Below are 23,801 nucleotides of genomic sequence, written 5' to 3'. Positions count from 1 at the left end.
CTGGTGGGAAGGCAGGGCCAAGCCAGGGGAGCTCAGGTGCATGCAATATACCTGAGTGACCGGAATGGGTGAAGCCAGGATCCATCCCTTCCCAGACCTCATTTAAGGGTTGGCAGTGGAGCTGAGAGTATCTCATATAGAGATTGCTGTGTTCTTAAGAATCTTATAGTTTTTCTGAAGGTAAGTTGCTTCGTTCCTATGCTTTTGTGCTTACTGCTGTTCTATCTGAGCAGATCCTTGCTTGCTGTGCCCTGGGATCTTGCTGTTCTGTTGTCTTATCGTGTTCTCCATTGTGTTACATGACCTTCAAACTAAGTAGTTCTTTTACAAGCCAAGCTATGCTAAAGGAAATTAAGTAACTTGTCAGATCTAAATGTTTTGTTTAAACTAGAGCTCATGTTTTGTAACCTCTGCTGTAGTGTTTTGCTTTTTTTCTGCTGGGTCTTCTGCCAACTTTTTCGATAGCTACACCATAGTTATTGGAATTAAAGGATTGGTGATTACCATGAGATGTATGAAGATGGGGACTGATTGATTTCTCACAGGCATAAGTTATTAATTTATTAATATCTTTTAGCCCAATGTCCTTCATTAAACAGTGGGTAACAGCACACAATCTGAATTCACTGGAAGCTGCTCATGTGCAATGATTATCCATTGATTAATACAACTATTGTGACACATAGCCCAAAGGAATCAGTGAGAAAGTAATGATGTCCAAATGTTCTTGGTAATTAGATACATATTAGTAAATAGTTTATTTACATAAGAAAACATGTACCAATTTTTCTTATATTAGACTTGCTTTACCACTATTTTATTTATACCACTGTATGAAGTGACCTAATATTAAGTCACTCTATATTGCCTTGTAATTATTTGAAAACAAAGGAAATAATGTTGTTTTGATGATACTCTGGTGGTGGTGGTGGTTGTTCTCTTTCTGATTTTTTTAAAAAGAAAATAGCAGTTGCATGAAGTTTCTAAGAATGCTTTTTCATGAGTTATACCAGTGAGAAGTTAAATGCAGACTTATATCTTGAATGGTCTTATCCTGTGTGTTGGGTATATTTTTGAAGTCCTTGGGTTGCAGGTATTGTATTTTGTATCACTTTCATGTTTTTATCTAAAAAAAGTACTGGAGATGTAAGAAAGAGACTGTATGGTAACTGTTGAATCATAGCCTGAACCTCTGATTGATCACCTGAGGTGAGCACTGAGTCAGCTGCAGGGGCACAGGTGAATGCAATTTCACCTGAGTGACCAGAAGGGGTGGAGCCTGAAACCCTCCTAGACCCCATTTAAGGGCTGAATCCCAAGGAGGAAGGATCTCTATCTGGAGACCACTCCTCTTGGAGCCCTTCTGTGAGCCCAGGACACAGGTAAGATCTTTATTTCATTTCTCCTTTGTAATGTGATAATCTCTCTGGTCCAATACCTGTGTACCTATTTGCCATACAGAGATGCACTTGCATTATTTCTTCATAGAAATTTTCTCTTGTGCATTTATAATTAATAAACAATTTGTAGTGTCTTTTTTTCTACGGGAAGCTATCACAAAGAGAATACATTCAGACTGATCGCCTTTGTAAACTTTCTTCCATGTTGTCTTACTAGCATGTTTTTTGAGTAAACTGGTAGAGCTGCAAGTCTACTGAGTCAGTATATATTCAGACCACTTCAAACAGACTGCCAGCAATATACTAGCAAGGTATAATGCAAGCACCAACAGGCTTGCAGAAGCCACACTCACTGAATTATCAAATTATTTATTGACTTTTTTTTCTTTAGTGTGATGGGCCTTCTTTGTATTATCTTTACCAACTGTGTTTTCCTTGAAGAATGTAACTAGGGATGTGCTGGCAGGTGGCCAGTGAAGGCCATTGATAAGACTTGATTCTTGTGGATCTGAAATGCCCCACTTTAGGTGCCTGAGACTCTTCACCTGTATTGAAGAGGAAATGCACAGACCCTGAACAGACACTGATAGATGAGTCCAAAGCCACAGCACTAGTCTATATGATAAGAAAGAATTAAATTATATTGTCAGTCTAACTGCTGTTGAGTGTTCTTGTATGCCTTGTGAGAGAAGATGTCTTTTAATGAGTGGCTTGAAGAAGGACACTGTGGTAACTTTATAAATGCTTTGAAGAAGCTTATGCCAAGCTTAAAGGTCAGCACAGGAGATGTTTCTTGTGAAGTCTGGCAAACAACAGAATGTGGTTTTCTTCATGAATACAAGTTACTGAATATGGTGTTTTTCATGTCTCAACTCTGTAACTACAAAAAAAAAAAAACGTGGACTGACAGGGATCCTAATGGCACATCAGGACTGTGACAGCTAGTCTACTTCCAAGGCACCTGAAGTGATCTTGAAATGTATATTTAGTTAATTTCTGCTATATTTGCCAATTCCTAACCATATTACTGAACACCCTAGTGATTCAAAAACAATTCATAATGCAATATTGCTGTGACTCAGCTTGATGAGCAGCTGACAAGCAATACAGTACTAAGCTCAAAAATTCCTTTTTCTTAGAGCCAACTTCTCTCTGAATATTTCTCATGTTTGCTTGGACATGCTTTTATGCTTGGTTTTAGTCATGGTAGGGATTGTGCATATCAACATTGTATATGCACATTTCTGTGCATCCATCTATTTGGAATGTCTCTTCTGCCTGCTGTGGAGTCAAGAGCTTTCCTGTACTGCAGAAGCTTTTGAGTGGAACAGCTCTAGCTCAGGTCAGAAATATAGCACTTAATTCGTTTTTAGTACACAATTAAGTTTTCTTGCTTTGTGATCTCTCTGAATTCAGTTCCTTATGACCCAGACTCAGTATTGGAAAATGCACTTTAGAGTACCTTAACGGTATACTGACTTCCTTCACAATTTATTAGTTTGAGAGGTAAGTGAATTATAATTTTTTCAAGGGATTGCTTTGTAACCAATTAGTGCTTTATCCTGAGAGATAATAAATCAGTACCACTTAGCTTTTACTTATTTTTCTCATCTTTCTTGATCAGAGCTTTGCTGGAAAGAACCTCTACAATGTAGAATTACTCATGGTTGAGTTTTGCTAGTTTTGGATTTGGCTTTTCTAGCCTTAAGAACTCAACCCCAACTGGACTCAGCTCAGACTTTTACTCCTCCTGTAAGAGTTCAACTGTAGAAATAACAAAAAATGTAAACCTGAGATGATTTCAATCCAATCCAGCTACAGTTCTTTAATCTGATTCTTCTAAATAACTAATAACAGAAGCTCGCATTAAAAGCAGAATTAAGAACCACCTGTGCACTGCTGTTAGAGTGGGTCTGTAGAGAAGGTTCACAGTCAAATTATCTACTTCTCACAGTATTGCTTGTAGCAGTGCCCCTGGCAACAGTTCGGGGCGCACAGGTGTGACCTATGCATGAACTGATATAATAGCATGAATTTAACTGATTTGGAGGTGCTTAAAAATTTATGCAGCCTGCAGCTTTCCCCTCTGCCCTTACCATGATAATATTGTGCAGGCTAAGGCACTTAGCACAAGTGCTTTTTTTCTTTCCCCATGCTGGCTGATGCAGAGGTGTAAGAAATTTGTACCACTCCCTCACACAAGATTAATTCAAATTGCCAGCAAAGATCTTATGGATGTTCTTTTGTACAATACTTAGGCTGAACAGTGGAGAGCTTCCCTTATGCTGTTTCTGTCTGGCACTTCAGAGACACAGTTAATTCAGATGAACCTCTGTAGTGTCAGATATCTTTAAACATTCCCCCCCCCCCCCCCCATGATATAATAAGAAAGTTGAGAAGGATTAGGATTATGTGAAAGTAAGTGAACATAATTCTTATTTCATCAAAATCTGTTAGGTAACCACTTATTTTTCCATCTTTTACCATAAATGTTGCTGCCAAGTCTTATTAAGGAGTAGTACAATAGCTCAGTAGTAGGGTCTTATAAGGTATATAATATGTATAATGTATGTGTACTTAAAATTTTGCATTGGGTGGCAAGGCTTTGATAGTGAGAGGGCTATAGGGGTGCCTCTGTGAGCAGAGCACAGCAGTGCCCCATGACAGACCAGGGCAGTTCCAGCTGCTTCAGAGGGTCCCGCTGCTTCCACAGCTGAGCTGTGAGCAACACTGGGTGTGTGCCTCAGTGAGAGCAGATCTAAGAAGGGAAAAATATGCTGAACAACAGCAGCTGGGAGAGAGGAGTGAGAAATGTACCTTCAGGGCTGCTTCTCCCACCCAGGTGAGGGCAGGAGGAGCTCCAGGCCTCAGAAAACCTTTGAGTATGTGAAACAAATATTATGAACTGAGAAAGGATCCATTTGCTTATCATAGTAGTGCTATTTATTTTAAGTAAGAAAAGAAAATGGTTTGTTCTTGCCATATAGAAGTATTCCCCTCTACCTGCTTAGTATGTCAGTTCTTCTATGAAGAGATTATACAGTACTCGTAATTAATGTATTGTAAAACCTAGTCTACTTTGTTAATCAGATGTGACATTATTCAGTCACGTTTTGTTCAGTAAGAACAAAAAACAAATTATCCCCTTAGATGGATGTTCTCATATAATTCAAGAGACTGAAGGTTATCCCTATTTTGATGAGACTGGTCAGATCAGATTACCTTCAACCTAAACTTTCTAGGGTTCTATAATCATTGTGTTAATAAATTATCCCATAGTTTTAATTTTATCTTTTGATTTTAAAGTCTTAGGCTTGTTGGTACCTTCACCTCTTCTTGCCTTCTGCTTTAAATAATAGGTATCGTAGTAGTTTGGATAAAATGTAAACACGTTTTTATTAGTTATGGTAATATTAACTATAATGGTTTGAGGCTATTGTAAGGCTGGAACTGAAGTTTGAGGTGTGTGGTTTGTTACAGTTCCTCATAGCACAGCAGGGAAACAGCTGTGCTGCTTCTCCTTCTGTCAGTGCCTGCCTTCCTGCTCTACCCAAGCACAATCTTGGATTGGATTGTGCCTGTTAAGGCTGCTTGTGAAGAGTGCAGTCCTCTCCTGTCACTGTTTTCCAAATGTCCATCACTTCACTGGCAGCTGTTCTGTGAGAAAGTTTTAATGAAATAAGAACAGAAGCAGAAAAATATTGATGTCCTGTAATGTCTGGTCTCCCTTAATAAATCCACAAGAGGAAGAAGGCATGAAACATCTTACTTACAGTTAAAGGTATCTATTTTAGATGAACTCTAGTTTTCCTGATAACTGGTTAAAAAAAAAAAAGATTCCTCTTAGGACAGTCAGCTTAATGAGCAGCTCAGAAAACCACCAATGGCAAAGGGTAAATTCATTTCGCTTGGCTAGGAGTAAAGTGCAGCAGTTTTTGATGCGTCTAGCTCCAAAAAATGAGACAATTACTTTTTCTAAAAATCTAGCTATTATTTTTACAAAGACATCTTTCCCACCAGAATATAGCAAGAAAGAGGGAGGAGGAGAGATTTTTTTGATCAAAGTATAACTAATTGTTAATTTGCTCAGTATCACTGTGTGCACATAAGATGTATTTCTTTAGGTATTATCATACACCTCCATTGAGGAATGAGCATGCTGTATTTTTAGTAATATTTTATGTGCCTTTTTAAATCTGTATACTGTTATCCTGCCTGACTGCATAGTGTTAAATCAAAGGAGTATGTTTAAGGAATAACAACAAAAAGTAATGCAGTAATATTAAGCTTAAAGATACAGTATAGAACATGATTAATTATTGAATGCTCACTCTGCCTTCACATTGAGGGATGGCCTAAGTTTACTTGTTATATAATTGAATTTGGACTAGTCTAACACCATGGATAGCCCGGAGCTGGACAGGAAAGACTGAGAAGACTATCAGTCTTCACCTGGTTAGGAGTTTAGCACACACAGCTGACAAGGTGGGAGGCTTTGCTGCTCAAAGGCCGGGAGTAGAATGCCTAGAGAAGAGAGAACACTCGTCGTAGTGGAAGGTGGAATACATGTAAGAACAAGGCATTGTTAGGTTGTGTCACAAAGTTCATCCCCCCCATGTATGAAGGAGCACAGAGACATAACACCAGTTGGTGAAACCCCAATAACCTCATCACATGAGTTCCTATCCTGGCCCTTCTGAAGGCTGTCATCAGTAGGCCTCTAGCCATGTGATCCAGAGGTGACACAACAGCTCTACAGAGCATCTTCTAGTTTGAGATTGGGGAATACAGAGGAATAACAGCTTGGAATTATACAATGTCTTGGGATGTTCAAGCAAGGACCAAAGGCAAAGTAAGAGGTCAAGGTTGTTTGGGAAGGAACAAGTGTGTGTGTGTGAAGGGAAGGGTGGTTGGGGAGTGGGGAAAGGGAAATTTAAATGTAAACAAGTATCTAGCAGTATCCTCATCTGGCTGTGATCATACATAAATCAGTAGTCTCTACTGTCTTAGACATTTGTTTTCCTCAGTAAAGGTACTCTCTTATCTGAAAGCCTGTTTGTATGAAGGTATAAGTGCCAGCAACAAATGGGATCATATGTCATAGGGGCACGTGAGCTTGGGGTACCAGCAACTGGAGAGAATAGCGTGTGTATGTCTGTGTGAGTGTGCGGTCACTAGCTAAATCTAAGCTGGCACTAGCTGGTGATGGAGGTAAGAGGCTTAGAAGGAAACTGTTGGAGTGGGACCATAAGTCTGGACCAGGTACTGAAGAGACCAGAAGAGTCTGGGGCGGCCACTGGAGAGACTGCTACTGCAGTTCAGTATGGCTAAGGCCTACTTAGTCTAAGTCCTAGACCAGATTCATGTGTATGTGTACAACAGGCCATGAAGCAACTGGGATACTGAGGGGATACAGGGGGCAGTGGCTGAATAGACCTAGCATCAGAGGCAACTTACTGGAAGAATCCATACTGCATGTGTTTGTGTGTGCCAGAACCTCTTACTACTAGTAGCTGGATTGAGGCTGTGGGCTCAGGATTTTGTATGCCCAACAGCACCTGGAGTTCAGGAGATCCTAGGTACAGATATTGGATAGACTAGCTGCTGGAGGGTTCCATACAGTCTACACATGCATATTTTCCAGTAATAGGATTTCAACCTGATCTGCTTGAGAGGAGAACAAGATGAATTCATTTGTGGTGTTTGTGTGTATGCTGTGGTCCCTGTCTGTACTGAAATGTCTGTGTACATGTATATGTGGTGCCTGTGTGCACAGACCTGATGGGACCTTGTATTTATTTTTAGAAGCACACAGAAGGCATAAAATCTCTTTTAGTTTTATCTATTGGCTGAGTATTCCTGAATAAAAGTATAATTCTTAAAGTTTAAGCCTTTAAGCAACATCATCTGAGAAGAGGTGGGTGCTGTAGGGCCAGCATCCTTTCTGTGCGTTTGCTGAACAAATTAAATGTTTAAATCACTCTCGGTTTAGGGGCTGTAGATGTATTTTTTTTGTGTGTGTCCTGCTGTAATCAAAGAGACATGCTGTCTTAAAACTTCAAGAGGCTACAGTACTAATGTTCCCACTAGCTTATCAAAACAGGAAGAAGCTCATGTGAAGCATGTCTAGATTGGAACATGCTGCAGACTCTCTATACCCATCTCCTCTGATTCTTATAAAGGCATTTTAATCAACTTCCTTTGTAGAATGCTGGAGAGCAAGTTCTGACTGGTAGAAAACAGAATATGAATATGGTTGGTGAACCAATGACTTCAGTGAAAAGTGATGTTCTTTGCTGTGATGGAGTTCAAATCTGCAACTTAGAGGGTACTATTGTGAAGTGTAAAAAAAAAAAAAAGCCTGGATCTGAAAATACCAGAACAGTGAGCTGTTCTGTAGTTATGCAGTTGAGACATCTTGACATTTCATCATTAGGTGTTGCTTATTTGTTGCTGAAATAGTAATGCATACCAAAAATAACATATACCAAAGATTTCAAATTCTACTAAATTCATAACACTACAGATTATCACAGTGCTTCTAGCTTTCAGTCAGATCAAGCAGACTTTGCTGCAAATTAATAGCTTTATTCAGTATTTATTTCTCTAAAAGATCAGTTAGAGAAGCGTATTATCTTTGGATTTTGGATGCAAGTTCACCACATTTGAGTTTTCTGCTTGACTGTTTACGCAGATAGTAATCAAAGTAGGTGATTAATTCATGCATTATTTATACTTGTCAAATAACTTTAAACTGGACAAATCTGAAGCTAACAGTCAAATAATTCAGCACTTACATGTATTCTCCAGAGTAGCTGCAAAAGTACTTAATTTTCTAATTAACTCTTTATGCTTTTGCTTGAATAGTGAAGTAACTGACCCCAAGCCTTTCTTGCAAGAAGCATTATGTGAGGATTTAGTGGATTATCTCTGTGTGTGGTAGCTAATAACACATGACATTTAATTGCTGGTTTTGATGATGTTTAGAGCTTTCCCTTGTGGTTGAAATTATTGCAACAGGCATTATGTGGGTGGGGAGTGGGTTGAACAGATGATTCTCTTGCTGCAGCATAACACTTACGGAAGTCTGTTCTACTTGTGTCATTGCAACATAGCGTTATTTAATTTCACTAAATGAAGATGTGTCAGAAAAGAAGGTGTGTGGCTTTATCCTGAAGGTCTAAATAGCTTTCCTTTTCAGTTCTGATTTATGTATCCACCATGTGCAACAGCATGGAAGAAGGTCCCTTCCAAAATAACCATTTTCCTCTGAATCAACATATTCTACAGTGTGACCCCAAATCTTTACTCTCTGCATTCGAGGCTTTACCAAAAGCTTCAAATTGTAACATCCTTATAACTCCATATTTTAATCCACCTATCATCATATAATCCTTCTGTTTTGTTTAGGGCAACATTCAGAGCTACAGTCTACACGTTTTGAACTTCAGTGTAGGAGCTATGTGTAAGGCTGTTTCTCTAGAATCAGAGGAACGACATGGACACTGAATACTGATTAAGGCAAGAGGTATTTATGCAAGAGATAATGTTAAGTGAAACTATTCAGCCTGGAAAATAAATAACTGAGATGGAATATGAGAGATCTGTGCATATACTGAGAGGCAGAGAGAAAAGTATGTTTTCATTGCTCTTCTTCCTGTAGTAAAGAAGTAGGAGCATTAAACTCAGGTAGGAAGTTCAAAACAAAGGAAAAGAGGTGGTTTTCTACACAATTTTTAATTAAGCCAAATAACTGTCTGACATGATATAGTATCAGAGCTGGAAGTCTGTGTGAAGTTTAAAAGGAGGTGGTTTCTAGACAAGAAATCCATCAGAAGTTTTTCAATGCTTAGTTACTAACTCTGCTTTCAGAAGTGTCTGGGGATCAAAGGCAATTTTTATTCTGTTATTCTGTTATGTTATTCTTTATTTACTGATATCTCTTCCCAGATAAGAAAAAGACAGTATGATATTCCATTAGTATAGTTTGAAAAACTGTTTCATGTCATGTGAACTCTTTTTCTTACAAGATAAGACAAAGAAGGATATTAGATTGGCATTCTATTGTACATAGCTACTCTCAATGTAAATTCCAAAAACAAGAATGAGATTCAGCTGCATTTCCATACTAAGAAATACTGAACAATAATTTCAAATGTTGAGCTGCTAGTTTGATTCCTATACTGAGATCAATTGTGTTAACTTCCAAGTTATTTTTGCTTTCTCATGCATAACTGTTCTTAACCCTAGCAGTTTCTATGATTTATACAATTTCTGTCTAAGTCTTTTCATCAGCAAGACTAGACCTGTTCTCAGATATTGGTTGGCTAATGCTTTGAAGATAATGGTGCATCTTTTTGGAGATTTTTTTTCCTTAATCAGATGTAAGATTTCGCTTACCTCAATCCTGCAAAAACTTGGGAGGTCAAGCTTCTATCCTTGCCTTTCATTAGTCAAATGTCATGCATCTTCTGATGTGTTCCTCTATCTGAACAGCTGTGTTTACATAACTATTTCCTTAGTGGTTTTAGAGACTATGAACTATGTCATCAAATGTATTTTTGTTTGTTTTACAGGGAATAGTCCATATTACTGTGGACTGGTGTAAACCACCTACTTGAAAGCACTTGAGTTTAAACATTTGTCAAATCAAAGTTCATAGTGGAGAATTTATAATTCAGTGTACAACTTGCATTTTTATGGCATAATTTCCTAATTAGAAAGTGAAAAGAAAGCTACACAATCCTCAAAGCCAGCAAATTCAGAGCTCTTTATGAACCTCTTTTGTATTATGTAGGTGGCTGTTCATTATAATTCTAAGTGAACCAAAAGATTAAAGTTATTACAAAGATACATTTCAGATAATAGAGAAGTTCCTCTATAGGTTTATATTTTTTTCTCTCCTTATAACAATCTGCTTTAAAAAAACCCACAACAAAAAAAGTAAATGCACACTAGGAAGACTTAATTTACTACATCACCCAAATGTCGGCTTGAGGGTATGTGGTATGCATGATAAGATGCTTACCTGGAAAACTGGGGAAAAAAGACATTCCTTTCAAAGTCAATACAAATACTTTCTGGGTAATATATTTAGAAGCCAATGACTTTTGGTCAGTTATGATATACATTAACATGTTTATATATGTATTGGCATATGCACATGACAGTGACATCAGAGGCCAACCTAAGAGTCACACATTTTGTTTACTTAAGGCCTTCAGGTCACAAAACAGACTTCAAGCCTGACAGTCTGCATTCAGCGAATGTGTTAAGGTTTCAGTAGTGGGAGGACTGCAGGGGTGGCTCTGAAGTCCAGAAGCTGCTCGATTTTTAGTGAAGAGCTAATTTCAGCCAACTTAAAAAGGGATGTGTCACTTGCCAAATGTGAAAGCAACATCACATATGTCTGTGATAGTATGTTTAAGATAAGGGGAAAAATGCTGCATAAAAGTAGCTGGGATAGGATAAGAAAATGAGATAAATAGTTGTACAGGCACCAAGGTCTGGGCAGGAGGAGCTCCAGAGCAGAAGCTCCCTGCATCACAGGAGGGGCCCATGGAGGAGCAGGCCATCCACCTGCAGCCCATGGGGCACTGTGTGGAGTAGATCTCCCTGTGCAGTCACAGTGGAGCCTGCAGGGCAACAGTGGATGGTGACTGAGGAGCAGGGCCTGACCCTGAATCTCTGGGAAGCTCTTGTGGGATCAGTTTGGGAAGGACTTCATCCCATGGTAAGGATCCTATGCAGAGAATGGATGGACAGTGCTGATGAAAGAGGCAGAAACAAAGCATTATAGACTGACTGCAGTCCCCATTCCTTGTTCCCCTGGGCCACTTGAGAGGAGGAGGAGAAAAATGTGGATGGTGGTAAGGTGCTTTTAATTTGCTCTTAGCTTCTTACAGTTCTAGTCTGCTGTTTTTTGGTAATATATTACATTAATATCGCTTATGCTGAGCCTGTTTGGCTTGTGATGATATCTGTTGAGTGATCTCTCCTTTCTTTGTCTCATCACATGATCCTTTTTTCATCATTTTTTTTTCTGTATGTACTTTTGCAAAGGGACTGAGTATGGTATGGTGAGGGTGAGGTATGACCATGCTATCCCCAGCTCTTTTATGAGGTTTCTTTATCACTGAATGATATTGTGGGGCAACTTCAAAACTTATGCTTAATGAAGTATAAAACGTCTTAAAATAAAATTAGATTTCTGTTTCTGCATGTCTGTCATAGCAAAAACAACCAGTGCAAATACAATTATAATGAAATAGTGTAAATTAATTTGTAGCAGCTGTGCCATTAGATTCAATTTCCTGAAAACCTGAATCTTTCTCTTGCAGTTGATCTACATTTTCCTGCCTGTGACAGAACATGGCCATTTAGTTTCTTTTTTAAATTTAATTCTGACAATCCAAGCAATGACAGTCTACTAACTCTCAACTCAAATTGAAACTGTTTCTCATTGCTAGAAACACAAAAGCAATATTAGCAGGTATTTTTCCCTCTCTTTCCTCCTATGGAAATCTACAATAATAGTCAATAGTACTTTCTTCCTACCACATTTTAATGCTGCTCTTTTATCTATGATTGTTTTATAAAATCAACTACAAATAATAAAAAAGCTATACTTGCCGGTTGATTTCTTTTGGGTTTTATTTGTATTTTTAGCCTGTATTTTATGTATTTGTTCTTTAACATTATGAAATTAGCTCTTCAACTATGCCCTCTTGATTTATGGCTAACACACTTTTAGTGAAGATCAGTAAGTGGATAATTAGACAAATGTCTGCAAGTACCATCCTCTTGTACTACTTCTAATTATTAGTTGTGGTCATGGTGGCAGCAGGATATCCTACCAGTTGTGTTGAATGAATACTCTCAATCATCTGCTGTGAGCTGAAGTTTTTTAACCATTGGCTTGAAAACTGATGCTTCCCTCTATCTGTTGCTTTCTCCTCTACTTGCAGAGACTGGCTTCTGCCAGTCTCCTGGCTCTCACACTTCTGAAACATTGATGTCCATTTTATGCTTCTGTTACCATTTTTCTTTACTTTCACTTTGTCCTAAACTTTTTAAGTATGCAGCTCTTAGATGTTAATTGTCACCTTTTAATTCTGGCTTGCATATTCTCACCAGGATCTGTACTGTATCAATTGCTGTTTTTAAAAAAATACATATATTCTTAAATTTTGCTGGGGAAAAAAAAACACCACTGGAAGAAAATATAGTTAGTTCAGAAGAGGAAGGCATAGTGGGATTAAGCTTGGCAAACAGCCATGCTCCCAAATCTGAGAAACGAGGCAGTCACTCACTCCACCTTTAGCCAGGAGATGGTGAAAGAACTATTGAAGTGAGTACAACAAAGCTCATGGGTTGAGATAAAGACAAGGAAGTGGTGGTGATTGGATGAACAGTATTGCTGCTGCTTGCTCAAGGAATTTTTGCTGGGATCAGAAGAAGAGAGAAATCTTGCTATGCATTTGTCTTGGAGTCTGAACTATTTGAATTTTTCAAGGCCAAACTACTTCAAGTCTAGTGAGTGCTCAAAGTTCTTTTCAAATCAAAGGTTTAAATTAGAGCACACACTTCTGTCAAGGGAAACCAAGAAAGAGAGCTGCTCCACCATCTGCTCTCTTTTGAGCCAAATGTATTACACCTGTATGAGGTTTTTTACATCTAGTTAAGATTAGAATAACTGAAAAACACTCTGGAAAGTATCATATATGAAGATATCCGTTCTGTTAAGTACAGGAAAAGGAAACAAAAAGAATGTTGGAATTTTGTTCAGTATGATGCTGAACTAAACAGCACCTTTTTTTCCATTTCAAAATATGAAATTTAACACTGAATGAACAGCTACTTAAATATGACTTTGTAAGCTTTTCACTCACTAACAAACTGTGATGAGTTCACAGAAATAAATCGGGTGGAAAACTATCTATGTGAGAAGTATTACAATTTTTTTTACTAGATAGCTAATAAAAATGAATATGTCATGTGTGAGTACTGTTATAGGAAAATAGCTCTTTGTACTTCAAACTGTAATGATGATCCAAAAAAAAAGGAAAGCTGGAAAGGTATGGAAATAAGAGTCAGTGGAAAAATATGAAAATGACAGAAGTCAAAGACTGGCATAAAATTATTTTGGGATGAAATACCTTTCAAAATTAATGTAAAAAAAAAACCTTTCTAGTTGGGAATCAAATTTATTTAAGGAATGTAAGACCAACAAGAGGATATTTTATCTGAGAAAAGAAAATAAACATATGCTACTTCTTTTCTGAAAGAGAAGCTCACATCTCTTCAGTGAGAATTTGTCTTTAGGATATGTAAACACAGAAGAATTTTTTTGCTCTTGTTACACTGTAAACATTATAAGAGGAGCAGTGAATAAGCTGTGTTTAGAGTTCATATGTCGCTTCTGTTTTCAGCCTCCTATTTAATTTGAGTAACTAACTTCCAGATGGAAAAAACCTTTCTGTTTATCTTGAGCCTTTAAAATTAATTTGAACTGCATATGCTTTGCTCTAAATCCATTCACCAGTGAGTTTCCAAGAAGATTATTTGTCTGACTTTTGTCCTCTAAAAATTGTTTTTGCCTTTTTATGTGACAATAATTTGAAAAGTGATTTTTACATATTTCATATGAAAATATTTGGTCTTTGAACTCAAAGACTGTTTAATCCACTGCCTTTGAAAACTGGCACTCTATGACAACTACCACGTGAGGATGTGAGTTGTATATGTGGCTGTATTTACTGACATAAACTGTGACTACAGATCAACATAAACTCTGTGTATGTGTGTATAGCACTAGTAGCATCTGCGAAATGCATCAATTTCTATTTGGAAGCAATTCCCAGCTGGTGATAGTACTAGGAATGCTTCAGATGGAGTGGGAGTTGTTAAAGTTAGTGGATTGTATTTCAGTAGTCAGCTTTCAAAGTAGAAGATTATCCTGAATTGTATAAACATACTTGTTGAGTCAAGTTCTATTCTAGTAAGTCTGATAGTACCAACTGTGAGTCAGTTTTTCTTCTAATGAATTAAGAAGAGTGTGAATGAACTTAATTGACAGTCTGTTTGGATTTCTGAAAGCCTTTTTGTGAGGTCCATTTTTAAAGATGTTATGGAATAACTTTTCATAAATAAGAATTCAAAGCTGAAGTAGAAGTAGGTCTACAGGATTATTATTTTTTTTAGGGTGGAAGGACATTGCAAAGTGGAGGATGTTGGTCTTAGGTGACAAGTGATAAGCTGTAAAGCAATGGCCTCAAGTTGCACCAGGAAGTTTTAGATTAGATAAAAAGAAATTCTTCATGAAAAGGGCTGTTTAGCAAAGTGGTGCAACTGCCATTTGTGGAGATATTTAAGAGACTTGTAGATATGGTGCTTAGAAATATGGCCTTGTAGTGTTAGGTGGATGTTTGGACTTGATCTTAAAGGTTTTTTCCAACCACAATGATTGTATGATTCTATCAGCAGGAAAACCCTGATATGTTGTTCTGGGCGCAACATTATTAATCTATTCAGACACTATAAGAAAAAGAGGTTAAAAACTCAATGCCAAAGTTTTCTAAGAATACTAAGTTATCTTCCTTAGTGGGGAGGCCAGCATGAAGAACTGAAACCAGTATAACTTCACCAAGGGCAAATAATGTCTGATCAACTATAGTTGCTTTCTATGATGGAGTGACTGCATCACTGAAGAAGAGCAACTCATAAACTACTTGGAATTTTTAAGGCTCTTGACATGGTCCCATGCAACATCCTTGTCTCTAAATGGGGAAGATATGGATCTGATGGATGGACTGTTCAATGGATAAGGAATTGTCTATGTCTGCATCAAGAGCTGTAGTCAACAATAACTCAATGCCCAGGTGAAGATTAGTGATTGGTAACCCTAGGATATCTGTACTGTGATCAGTACTGTTTAATATCTTTGTTAATGACTTAGACAATTGGATTGAATGTACTCATCAAGTCCCCAGGTGACACCAACCTGGGGTGTGCTTCTGACTTGACAAAAGGAAGGGACGCTATCTAGAGAGACCCAGACAGGCTTGAGGAGTGGGCTCACATGAACCTCACAAAATTTAGTAAGACCAAGTACAAAGTGTTGCTTCTGGGTCAGAGCAAACATTAATACAGACTGGGATGAATAGATTGAGAACTTTCCTGTAGAGAAGGATCAGGGAGTGCTGCTGATGGGTGATTTGAACCAACGGTGTGCACTTACAGCCTAGAAAGTCAACAGTGTAAAGAGTGGAGAACAAATCAAGGAAGGTAATTCTCCCTCTCTACTCTGCTCTCCTTAGACCCTACATGGAGTACTGCTTTTAGCTCTGTGGTCCACAGCTCAAGAAAAGCATGTAGCTGTTGGAGCAGGTCTGGAGGAGAGTCACAGAAACTAACTGGAGGGGCTGGAGCACCTCTCCTATGAAGAAAAGTTGAGGGAGCTTAGGCTTATTCAGTTTGGAGAAGGCTTGAAGGGACTGTGACATACAGAAATGATCTCTATTGTCCAAAATTCCTCATGTGAAAATTTCTGGAAGATGGAAAAGTCTCCAAGGTCTTGCACTTCTTTGTACTTATCTGTTTTAGGGCACTGCCAGTGGCAGGTGAGAGGGCTGTGTCTATTGGCTTTTGGCCTTTGCAACAGTATTACTTTTCCAGACATCAGGGGAGAGTCTACTTAAAGTGTTCGGAACAGAGTGAAAGTAAGAAGTTTTATTCTCCTGAGATTTTTTTGAATTCTGTTTCTGAGACTCAAAATGTGTGTTTGTTTTTGAAGTTTAGTTTATTTTTAAAAAGTAAATGTTGTCATTGGTCTCAAACATTGATTTAAAATAAAAGTAGTGAGTTTGAGAGACTGCATCAGAAAGAGCATTAAGAGACAACCTATAGTGGGATCCCTAGAAATATGTTGCAGTTTAAACAGAAAATCTTCCTTTTTGTGTTGGATTCATTGACCATGGAAGCTGATCTTTGGGGCAATTACAAACTAAGCTGAAAACACCTTTCATAACTGGTATAAATACACTGAACCTTGCAGTTACTTCCTCTAGGTGTACACTGTTTGTACACCTGCTACTATAATTAAAACATTTTGTTGAGAGCATAAAGTCCTTGTTTAGTTAGCTGCTATGCCGAAGACTGCACAGTTAATTTAAGTTTGCAATGAATCACTTCTATCACAAGAAGGTTTTGTTCTCTCTTTTTTGTATCTGTGTAGAGTGGCTATTTAACACACAGAACAAGTTTTAGAGTTCGTAAACCAGAGAATCAGCATTCCTGTCAGATGTAGATATAATTTCTCATTGATTGTTAATTATGTTTTTTCAGAAGTGGGTTGGGAAGTATTCAGTGTGTTACTACTCTGAATTAATTCAAAGGTAGCCCACTGTCCTTAAGTTGATTTTAATTCCCAGCTGAACATTAGACTACTGTTGTCATGAAATGCTTAATTACAACTATATTTATTGGTGTGTACTGTAGTGCCCTGATTGCCTCCATCTATAATTCTGAGGACATATCACCAAGAAAACAATTTTCATAAGGGGGACAAAAAATTGTATGCAGTACTGTTCATGCAATCAAGCAAATCCAGGCAAGTAACAAAGACGATGGAGAATGAAAAGCACCTGAACAAAAAAAGAAAGGGTAACTCAACACTGAAAAACCTGTTGAGTTTTCATTCACTGCTTTCAGTGTTCCTCACTGTATTTGAGGCACTGCGGAAGGTAGTGTTGTTGGAGAAAGTGTTCTTGAAAGCTTTTGCAGGCAGTTACTTTTATGGTATGTAAATGGATGCAGCAGAATTGCCTAAAAGACAAAGATGACATTCAGTTAAATTTTAGTTCCCATTTTTTTTATATAACAAAATATATGATGGATAGAATCTTTGTGCAAACAGGAACTTTGTTGCTTAACTTAGAAAAGGAAGGTTAGGTGAAAGGTTGTGGGTTTTTTCAACAGATAGTTTAGTAACTCAAGGTTTGTCTGAACTGCCTTTCTTTGGCTGGTGTGAACAAAAGGCTGGCTTTTCCTTTTTCTTGAGATGTGATAATTATTTCACACTGCACTCTTCAGATATGAGGGCAAAAATCAGATTTTGAGCAAAAAATAAAATCTTAAAAGTATTTTGTGTAATATAACTGGTAGGCTTTTAGATCAAAAATAAATAAGTTATACTTTAAATGCATTTACCCAAGAGAGAATAATTATAAAACCATTTTACTCTAAGCTTCCTTTTGACATATTAAGACCCAGGTTCCACTGGAAATAAAATTAACACTTGTAACAAAGCTAGGTTAACACACTTCTGTAAGTAGGTTTGCTTGTATAGAGTTGTGTATTAGTAGATTCTAAAGTAATGTTTTCAAATCATTTCTACCTCTGTATGGCTGTTCCATATGAAGTCCCTGCAGTGTGATGAACATAGGCAGTAAAAAAAGAGCAAAGCAATTTTGACAAGTATTTTGCACTTATTTTCTATTTCTACTTAATCTACTTTGTGTGTGATGATTTTAGTCCAAAAACTGCCACAGAGCATAAGCAAAGTTCCTGACTCCACTTTTAATGGTCACCAAATTTCTCAGCTCCATCTTCAGCTTTCTGTTCTAGAATTACTGATGTCTATGTCAAAGTAAGTTTTCTCTTGTGATAATGGCTTTGTCCCCCAGAAAACATACTGTGGTTAGTGATACATTTAGGAAAAAAAAAAAGAGAAGCTCAAATAAAACCAAATTTAGCAACATTAACTAGCTATTTGTTTTTGATTTTGTTGTCTGTTTGATTTTAACTTTTATTAGCCACTAATAAAATGGCAGTTGTTTCTCACTTCTGATTTACACATCTCATTAGAGACAGTTCCTGTGGGACATAGACAGAAATGTCAAGATCAGAGGTTCTGGACATAAGTATTGTTTTCCTAGTCTGTTTAATACTGGGTAATGGAGTTTGTAAATGCAGATGACAAGACTTGGTCATGAGTAAATCTGCTCAGAAGGGACTCTTCCATCCTGATGTCCCATTGTGAACACTTTGCTTTCAACTGAATCTCTGACTTGTTACTCCATCAAAATCCAGCTAGCAAAAATGTGTGTGTCAAGTGTAAGGACTCATACCATACAGATAAATACAGATGTAAAGCACAAGATATTAAACAGGTATTTTTATTGTGTATCTATTTTCTACTCGCATCAATTCAGCGGTTTTATCTTGGTTGCTTTCTTACTTTCTTACTGTGTATCTCATGCCCTTTACCCTCAAAAGTAGGGATGAGAAATGGGTCTGTCTCAATCAAATCCCTCCCTGGGGGCTTTTGCTGTCAAAACTGCTTAAAAGTGATCGCTGTAATGATGGAGAGAAGGGATTAAAGAAGGCAGAGTTGTGAAATTGTCTTTCCTATTATTGTCACCACAGGTTAGCACAGAGGAGCTGACTTTAAAATCCAATTTCAGAGAAAAGTAAAATTGAAACAGATGTTTTAAAATATACATCCTTTTAAGTACCACATCTTGTAAAAGTAAAATAATAATTGAAATATGTCATCCTATATCCTTAAGGTGTATTTTGTGCTGAATAAGCTTAAAATATATTCAGGCTATTTTTCATTTCCATGAACTGTCTCAGTCAGATCTTTTCCCTATCTAATCTCTTATGTGTTCCTACTGGCTTTTCTCTTTATCTGTTAACTATGGTGTATTGGTTTTATATGGCAAGATTTTGATAGTGGGAGGGCTGCAGGGGTGTCTCAGTGAGCAGAGCCCAGCAGTGCCTCATGTCAGTCCAGAGCAGCTCCAGCTTCTCTGAGGGGACCTACTGCTGTCACAGCTGAGCTGTGAGCAACACTCCTGAGGGAAGGCATAGAAAGGAGTACCTGAAAGGTGCTGCAGGACCTGCAGGATGGAGCTATTCTGGGGTGGTGCTGGTAGAGGTGCAGCCCATAGGAAGCACATGCAGATCAGTTTGGGAAGGGTGGCGCTGTAGGAAGGATCCATGTTGTGTGGGGACAGATAGTGATAGTGAAGGAGAGGCAGAGTTAAAGCCTTATAGACTGGCCACAGCCCCATTCCTTCTTCCCCTGGGCCATGTGAGGGGAGGAGGTAGAAGTGGGTGGGTGGTGTTTTTACTTTGTTTTTAGATTCTTAATGCTCTAGCAAGAGTAAAACCATATGAATCTCCTTATATTGAGTCTATTCAGCTTGTGACAGTAAATGGTGAGTGATATCCCTGTCCTGGTCTCAAGTCACAAGCCCTTTTTTCATCATATTTTCTCCCCTTCTTCCTTTTAGGAGGGGGAGTGAGAGAGCAGTTGTGGTGAGTTTAGCAGCCCATCAGAGTGAAACCTCCACATATGTCATGACAAAAGTGTAAGAAAAAAGTTTAATCCTTACATTTCTGCTAATATTGAGAAAACTGACTAGGCAATTGGGTTATGGAAATCAGCAGAGGCTCAGGAAAATGACCAAAATGTTATGATTTTCATTTGAACATCTGTTTATTTCTGAAAGGCACAGAAAAGAGGTTGACAAATCTTATCATGTTTTAGACAACTGTCCATTTCTTAAGATAGGGTACCATGAGTATGATATAACACCCATAAGAGTTCCTGGTGCCTAGAGAAAGGCACAATCTCTTTGTTTTCACCTACAACATACTCAGAGTGCAGCTCTGAAAATCAAACTTTTCTGAATGCTGTTGAAGCAAGCAGATAGAAGTGAAGTAAAAGTAGTTCTGGTTGTCACTGCTCTGACAGTGTAGATCAGTTTATTAGCATTATATTTTTCATAATTTTTTATCACTGAGATGCTGGATTTCATTTTAACAGTTAACAGTTTACAAATCAATAGAAACCCTTTACTCCAGAGTCCTCATCTGAGTCAGATTTTTGTATGCTAGTTTCTTCTTTTAGTATTTAGTAATATGTAACCATATTAAGATTTTTTTTGCATGATTAAACACTTGTTCTCTTTTTCTCTCCCTTTGATATCACTTTTAAAAAATAATTTTTCATTCCATGTGATTAGTTACATAGTATCCTAGCTGAGGGTGGATGTTATCAATCTTTCTCCCATGTTCAGGTAGGAGCTTATCAGATATCAAGGCAGCTGAACAGATAAAAATCAGAATGATATTCAACTTTTTTTTCTAGATATGTCAAGGAAACTACAACTACCCCAGCAGAAAAGGGATCTCTGAGGTTGTGCAAGTGAAAGGTGACTATTTCAGATGTTATTCTACAGAGGAAATACTTGTGCACCTAAGTTCAAAATTCTTGTGTCAGTAAGTATTCTGGGATTTCTAAGAATCTAGAAAAGAAAAAGAGAAATAATCAACATCAATTTAATTCCCCCTCCTGCCCCCTTTAAAAAAAAAAAAAGGAAAAAAAAACAAACACCCAACTGGTTATGGGATTCAGAAGAGAATACCTGAATCATGGCTGAGGCGTGCTCATTCCCAAGGCACTTGTCACCAGACTGTTGGTTCCTGAAGGATCGCCACACCTTTGCAGCTGTCTCATTCTCAGGTGAGACAGATTGATGGGTTGTGTATGCTGGAGGAGCTCCTTTCTTTTAACACATGACCCTGTGCTACAGGGTTAGTGAAAGCTACTGTGCTACCACAGTCATCAGCCAGGCCCGAGCCATGACAAACCCCACAGTGCTGGAGAACTAGGCTGAAGATACTATTGATTAGCTTAATGGTGTTGCCACTACCTTGAGTATGGCTATAGTTTGTGTTGTGGATGTGCTTGCTTTTCAGCACTGGTATCATAAAGGTTTTTGTTGTTACTACAGGGAAGCATGGAGATAAAGCAAATCACTTTAAAAGTACATTCTGCATACACTTGGGTATTTCTTTTGGTGGCTCAGCTCTGTACATATAATTATGATCCTTGATTACATGAACCTTAGTTTTTGTTTCTAAGACAATCTTCTGACTTCTCACATTGAACTCTGTATCACACATGTTCAGTTTATGAAGCTTACAAGTGAGGTCTTGCAAGAAAATATTCTCTGCTCATTCCAGTACTCATTCCAGTTTTCTGTGCTCACCTATTCTTTTGATCTCTGAGATGCTTCGTCTTTCTTTTTGATGTCACATGAAGGAGGAAGATGAAAGAAATGTCAAAACAGAAGAACAGGAAAATTGAGAAAGCACAACAGCTGTGACAAGAAAATAATGTGAGCTTTAATCAATTAGCAAGAGATACCAGATTCTGCTACAGATAGAATGATTTAAATGTAGAGGGTGTGAATGGCAGGGCATATGGCTAAAAAGAGTGATGTAGATATTAGTCACTGTTCTTTATCAGCACCCACAAAGTTTTACAGGAAGTATCAGTCCCTTCGCATACTTGATTCATGCAGTGCATGGAACAAAGTTTAATGATAAATTTGAACTGTAAGAAGTTAAAGTAAACTTGTTGCGTGTTTTTGTATTCCTTCTCTCAACATTAAAACTATCCAAATTAGTAGGAGGGATGTATTCAATGGGTGCGGGTGTGTATAGATTTAGTCATAATTTAGGGATAGTTTAGGATAGCTGGTCAGTTTACATATTTCCATTTGACACTAATTCAATAGCAATAAAGCAGAAATAAATGTATTGCAGATGTCCTCTTTACTGACATTGTATTCTGGATTGCAGGTATCTTTAATCTAGACTCTGAAAGTTGTGGTTTCAAAGAAAAATTCAATCAGAAGTTGTTAGGTAAAGCTATAGCAAAACTGCTACTTCAAGTTTAAATTAACAGATGATACTAAATATAGTTCCCTTGTGAAGTTCCCTTGTGAACTTCTGAATCTCTTTAATTTTTGACATCAGTTAAAACAATATCATGGAGTTATCTAGATAAATCTATGCCTGTGACAGGGGGACAGTGGGTCTGTGGGCTCCCTGACTCCCCAAATGGGAAGGGAAAAGGGAAAGAGGTAGGGGAATGGGAGCTGGGCTCAGAGAGGGAAAAAGAATGGAGCAGCGGCAACTATCTAAGGAAGAAAACTTATCTTGTGTTCCGATATCATAGTAAAATAACACAATATAATACAATCTAATTGAAAGCAAGGGCAATAAATAAAATAAGAGAGAGAAAGCTTCTGAAACCGGAAGCCTACTTGATGAAGGTGCATGGCTTAGAAGCACACCCACCTCTCTGCCAGGCAGTGAGAGAGAGAGAAGCGAGCATGAGCCTGATCACAGTGAGATCAGGAGCTCAGGTGGGCCTAGGGTTTGAACATATAGGGGTTAAATAAGCTAGCTTTGAAAAAGCTAGGGAAGGAGAACATCTCAACACTTCATGGTCAGCTGTGCAAACACAAAGTAAGGAACAATACAAAATGAGTGGCTTTGACTGGTTTGAATGCACTGAAAGAAGGTCAGACTGAGGAAGACTTCTGACTTCATCCCCATGACTACCAGAGGGAGACTCCTGCTATGGACAGGGGAGGGGCAGTATGTAAATGAAATGAATTTCTGGAAAGATAATGAATTTGTAGATGGATTCTAAGAATTCTGCTGAATATGTATGGACTTGGCTTACAAATCTGTAGTGTTTTTGCTTGCTGCTGTGCAAGTTTGGTGCAGTGATTCCCCCTTGCACCTGACTGGCTGAATAAACCATACCTGCTTTATAACCTAACTGGGTTATAGAGTTTGATTCTGCACTGTCAATGTGACTCAAATCCCATGATTTCCATGACATATCTTCCTTCTTTGACTGTGAGGGTCCTCTGGGATAGGTAGCTCTTCTCTTTTGAGAAGCAGGTATCTGGAAGGTTGTCAATCTACAGAACTGGAGTATTAACCCTTTAATTATGCTTGCTGTCCATGATGTTATGTGGAATACCAATAGAACAATTACAAAACCATGACAAACAATAAAACTATTTTAGTATCTTTTTTTACACTAGTTTCATAAAGGAGTTTTACCATTATAAATGTCCCCCATTTGAAGAGGGTAAAAAGGTACTTAAGCCATCAAAAGAAATCTTGGAAGTCACCAAAAAGACAGTCTTCCTGCAGCACTGTTTCATAACTCTTAATATTTGCCTGACAGTCAGACTTGAGATTCATAATAGGCTTTTGTTGATAACACTCTGCTATGCAGAGAAAAACAAGACATGGATAATTAAGCAGGTGAGAGAAGCTGCTTTATTCAGTTATCTGGAGTTTAAAGAAATGAAATGCACTGACAGGAGAAAAACACTTTTTAAACTCTCCTCTCTGAAATAAAAGCTAAATAAAGAAGCACACTGTAAACCAAAGCACACAAACTATGATTTCAGGTAAAATATAAGACTATCTTTTTAAGACTGAACACAGCTCATGAATTTACATGAAGAAGATTATGCTAAATATTTAAGCATGTGAAAGAATCAGTAATCAAAGTTA

At 37.8% G+C, this 23,801-nt stretch overlaps 1 long non-coding RNA gene across 1 annotated transcript; it reads left to right on the top strand.

The window, feature by feature from the left end:
• Window positions 1–129: 129 nt before the first annotated feature.
• On the top strand, window positions 130–21,778 carry LOC124417734. Its single transcript, XR_006937391.1, has 3 exons — window positions 130–180; window positions 19,700–19,777; window positions 20,560–21,778. It is a non-coding gene; the product is annotated as an uncharacterized LOC124417734 (long non-coding RNA).
• Window positions 21,779–23,801: the final 2,023 nt, after the last annotated feature.

The sequence above is a fragment of the Gallus gallus genome, chromosome 2 (assembly GCF_016699485.2).
Source record: "Gallus gallus isolate bGalGal1 chromosome 2, bGalGal1.mat.broiler.GRCg7b, whole genome shotgun sequence".
In the NCBI taxonomy this organism is placed as follows: domain Eukaryota; kingdom Metazoa; phylum Chordata; class Aves; order Galliformes; family Phasianidae; genus Gallus; species Gallus gallus.
Note: the sequence above shows the minus strand (reverse complement) of the source record. Positions and strands in the feature narration are given on the sequence as shown.